At 41.8% G+C, this 5,283-nt stretch overlaps 1 pseudogene; it reads left to right on the top strand.

The window, feature by feature from the left end:
* The first annotated feature begins 1,982 nt into the window (after positions 1-1,982).
* LOC119251618 (THAP domain-containing protein 2-like) lies at positions 1,983-2,679 on the top strand (annotated as a pseudogene).
* Positions 2,680-5,283: the final 2,604 nt, after the last annotated feature.

Here is a 5,283-nt window from a genome sequence, read left to right as displayed (position 1 = left end):
AACAAATAAATAAAACATGCCTCTATTAAAAAAATAAAAATAATTAAAAAAAAAAAAAACCAAGGGGTAGGCCAGAAGTGTAGGGGGTGAGAGGATTCCCCAAAGACAGAGTGCAGAGCAGAACAAGCAGATTGACTGAAACACACTGCTGAGGGGAGCAGCAGGTAAGTCAGGAGAGGTCTGCTGTTTCATCTGTCAGCTCCCTGGCCAGGGACTAAATCATGCTGAAGTGGCTGCTGACAGCTTCATAGAGCTGTGACTTAACCCTCTGCACCACCAGGAAGGCCCTCAGACTTTTCAATTATGCTAATATTTAGTGTTCTCATGTTGGCTTATGCTCCATAACAATTTTCTGACTTAAGGAATGTAAAGTGTTTCTCACTTCCTACTGTATTGCAATATCTTAATATGAATCCAAATTGCATTATAAAGCATTTAATCATATTTTCATTTCTTTCAAGTTTCCAGTATGAAAATCTGGTGGTTTCAAAATTCATATTTGGACAAACAACTCATCTCATCACTTTTCATTCACAGTTTCTGCCTGCTCTGCTCCCCGCTCTGGCTCTGGTGAATTCTCTCACCCTCCTGGACTTCTGACTGTACCCAGTGCTTGTATGTATAAACAAACAAATGAATAAATAAATCTTAAAAAAAAAAGAAAAAAAATAAAATAAATCTTTAAAAAAAGGGGGGAGACCTGGTTCTGAGAAAGAAGAAAGCCCTTACACAGCGACATCCATGTTTACACAGGAACAGTCTAATGCACCCACAGAGCCCAGAGGATCACATATGCCAAGGAAACCACCGTAGACCCTATAATTTTAGTGACGTCAAATCTGACCCAGGGCACATATCTGTACAAGGACAATTGGAAAATTCATAGTAGAAACGAAGATGAAAGACGGAGAGGAAATTGTGGGTAATGATCAAATACTAAGCAAAGTTACAACAACAACAAAAACGTATTTTTAAAGTTTTTTTTTTTACTTATGCATACAACAACTGGGGTACAGGTCAGAGGCGCGGGTGGTGAGAGGAGTCACCAGAGAGACAAAGTAGGGTGCAGAACAGGCAGACTGACTGAAGTACACTGCTGAGGGGAGCAGCGGATTAGTCGGGAGAGGTCTGCTGTGCCATGTGGGCAGACTCCTGGCCTTCCAGCATCGACCTCGTGCTGCAGGGGTTGCGGACAGCTTCACAGTGCTGTGCATGATTTTTGCCCCACCACGGAGACTCCATTCCCCCAGCTTTCATTAGACTCATGTACGAACCAGATATAATTCTCTGAGCTTTTAATATACTTTATCTTTCATGTGAACATTTCCTTAAATACCCACGAAATTACAAACCAGGGGTTTACCTACAAATCTAAGCTAAAATGAATCAGAGAGGGCCTCCCCGATGGCCCAGCGGTTGAGCTCTGGGTTGCGAAGCTGCCCGCAGCCTCTGCAGCGCCAGTTCGATTCCCAGCTGCTCCCCAGCCACCGGAGGAGGGTCCCACATGGTGCGCAGACCTCTCCTGCCGCCCGCTGATCCCCTTAGCAGTGTATTTCGGTCCTTCTGCCTGCTCTGCTCCCCGCTCTGGCTCTGGTGAATTCTCTCACCCTCCCGCACTTCTGACTGTACCCAGTGCATGTATAAACCAAAACAAATAAACAGATAAATAAATAAAACATGCCTCTATAAAATAAATAAATAAATAATAAAAAATGAAATAAAACGAATCAGAGAGGACCCGAAATGAATGAGCACAGCAGGTTTTGCTGCCGACAAGAATGGTTTGGGCCCTGCCCCCCCACCCCCGCCGCCGCCACCACCACCACCACCACCCAGACACAAGCACACCCCTTCTTTCACTGGGCTCCCACAATGAGCTCGGTAGCCCTTCCCCTGAGTTCCTTGCCCAGCCAGTGCCCAAAGGAAAAGTAGCAGCCAGTGCTTCAGAACTGGCTTAAGACTGCGCTGAATGAGGGGGAAAGGGAAATGCAGACCAATTGCGCCCTGGCGGGCTGTGCTACTACCTACAACAAGCACATTAACATCAGCTTCCACAGGTTTCCTTTGGATCCTAAAAGAAGAAAAGAATGGGTTCGTTCGCCTGGTTAGGCGCAAAAATTTTGTGCCAGGAAAACACACTTTTCTTTGTTCAAAGCACTTTGAAGCCTCCTGTTTTGACCTAACAGGACAAACTAGACGACTTAAAATGGATGCTGTTCCAACTATTTTTGATTTTTGTACTCATATAAAGTCTATGAAACTCAAGTCAAGGAATCTTTTGAAGAAAAACATCAGTTGTACTCCAGCCGGACCGTCTAATTTAAAATCAAACATTAATAGTCAGCAAGTACTACTTGAACATAGTTATGCCTTTAGGAATCCTATGGAGGCAAAAAAGAGGATAATTAAACTGGAAAAAGAAATAGCAAGCTTAAGAAGGAAAATGAAAAGTTGCCTACAAAAAGAACGCAGAGCAACTCGAAGATGGATCAAAGCCACCTGCTTGGTGAAGAATCTAGAAGCAAATAACGTATTACGTAAGGGCACATCAGAGCACATTTTACCAACTGCCTTAAGCAATCTTCCTTTGGAAGATTTCAAGATTCTTGAGCAAGATCAACAGGATAAAATTTTACCAATTCTCTAAATCTAAAGCAGCCAAGTGTACATTTCAGTTAAGATTGGCCTGCGTAGAACTTGATGCCTATCCTTCATTTTATTCAAAGATAAAGACATTTAAAGAAACTATGCCAAAATTGGGTATTTAATAAAGTTCTGCTTGAAGCAACAACAACGAAAAAAAAAGTGGTTTGGTTAAAAAAGGGAAAGACACAGGACACAGTATATAATGTTACGTTTCAATTAATAAAAATGGGACCACATACACACTACATGGATGAATGTAGTCTTGTCAACGAATTCAAGATTATTCAAATACTATGAAGGAAACCGACCTGTGGGTGACATTATGCGCATACTTCAAACCCACTAGGTAGACATACAACGTGGAATCCATTATAATAAGAGCTACTGTTTTTGAGTGTAATTTCTCAAAAAAATGTTACATTATATAGGTTCAACTATTTTAAAATTTTACTACAATTCAATACATGATAACATTTTGGGTTCATTTCTCTGGAAGTATCAACAAGCTATGAGAGAGAACGTGTGTGAAATGACTGGCATTTCCATTGACATTCACACCGAAAGGAATGAAATAACTGTGACTGTGCCATTCAAGTGAAAGAAGGAGGTGAGGGACCTGAACCCTGAAACTTAAAAAACTCTATTAAAGGAAATAAAAGACACAGAGAAATACAAACATGACCCATCCTCCTAGGTGGGGAGAATGAACATCATAAATGGCCTTATTGTCTAGAGCAATTTACAAACTTATGCAATACCTACCAAATACCAGGGATGGTTTTTATAAGGAAATAGAACAATCCCCACATTTATATGAACCCACAGAAGGTCCCAAATAGCAAAAAATCTTGGGAGAAAAGAAGAAAATGTAAGTATCACATTTCGCCAACAGTAATCACAACATTATTTTACTGGAACAAAACCAGAACTCAGAGCAATAGAAGGCAACTAAAAACCCAGAGAGCAAATGATATAAATATGAACAGTTCAATCTTGGACAAAGGAGCTAAAATCACACAATTCAGACAAGACAGACTCTTTAATAAATAGTACTGGGATGGGCCCCCCTGGAGCCTAGGGGTTAAGAGTCAGTGCTATCAAGGCTATTCCAGACCAGAGAGCTGACCCCCATGTGGCACAGCCGACCTCACCTGTCCCTCTCACTGATTCCCCGAGCAGTGTATTTCAGTGGATCTGCCTGTTCTGCTCCTTACTTTCTTTCTGGTACACCCTCTCAAGCCCGGAACATCTGCTCTACACCCCAGTTCTTCTATGCATAAATAAATAAATACATATTTTTTAAAAATGGTGCAGGGAAACATGAACAATGACTTGCAAAAATAAGAACCAAGACCCATTCAAAACTCCATACAGGGCCTCCCTGGTGTCACAACATACTAAGGTTTCAATAGCCACTGCAGCATGAGTTCGATCCCCAGGTAGGGAGCTATCCATATGGTGCAGCAGACCTCTCCTGACTCGCCCGCTGCTCCCCTCACCAGTGTATTTCAGTCAGTATGCCTGTTCTGTTCCTCACTCTGTGTCTGGTTGTGATACATATTGAATCCTCTCACTCTCCACACCTCCGGCCTGTACCCCAGTTCTTGTATGCATAAATAAATAAATCTTTAAAAGAAAAACTCCATACAGAAAACTAATTCCAAATGGATTAAAAGTGTGGACATAAGAGCCCAAAGCATGAAGCACTGAAAGAAAAGAAAAGGGTACACTACAGGACATCTGCTGCAAAATGCACGAGGGAACACAACCCAACACCAAGGGAAACAAAAGCAAGTTTCACAAGTGGGACAACACCAAATCTCAAAGCTTTTAGAACTCAAAAGAAACCAGCACAGAAACAGAAAGGCATCCTACAGAACAGAACACACGCAACACATCTGACAAGAGGTTCATCCCAAAATTTGTAACGTTCCCACCCAGTGCGAAAAACCAACCAATGAGTCAAATGAAAAGGGTAAAGAAAATAAACACTTCGCTAAAGAGGAAATTCCGAGGTCCAACAGACATAGGAATGTTCACCATAATTTACTGTAAGAGAAATGTCAATTAAAACCACACTGAGATGCCACCTCAACACTTGAGAATGGTCCAAATGAAAAAGAGTGAAATGAACAATGCTGGAGAGGGCGCAGAGAAAAGGGAGCTCTCACCCACGGCTGGTGGCCATGAGAGTTGGACAGTCTCTGTGGAAAACGGTGCAGAGGTTTGTTAAGGAAATAAAAATGGAAATTTCATATGTCAGCAATATACTTCTACAAATGATTTACCCAGGGCCTCCCTGGTGGCGCAGTGGTTAACACGCAACCTATGAAGCAATGTACAGCCACTGCAGCACGACTTCGATTCCTGGCTGGCCAGGTAGCTACCCACATGGCGGGACAGACCTGTCCTGTCTTGCCTACTGCTCCCCTCAACAGTGTACTTTGGTCTGTCTGTTCCGTTCCTCACCCTGTCTTTGGTAAATCCTCTCGCTCTCCTGTGCTACCGGACTATACCCTGGTTCTTGAATAAATAAATTTTAAAAATAAATAAACAAAAATTAAAAAAGAATGAATTAAAACTTTTTAATTTTTATTTATTTTTTTATAGAGGCCTGTTTTACTTATTTATATGTTT

This window comes from Talpa occidentalis, unplaced genomic scaffold (assembly GCF_014898055.3).
Source record: "Talpa occidentalis isolate TD23 unplaced genomic scaffold, MPIMG_talOcc4v2.1 talOcc4.2, whole genome shotgun sequence".
Taxonomy (NCBI): domain Eukaryota; kingdom Metazoa; phylum Chordata; class Mammalia; order Eulipotyphla; family Talpidae; genus Talpa; species Talpa occidentalis.
This window is presented reverse-complemented; position numbering and strand designations above follow the sequence as displayed.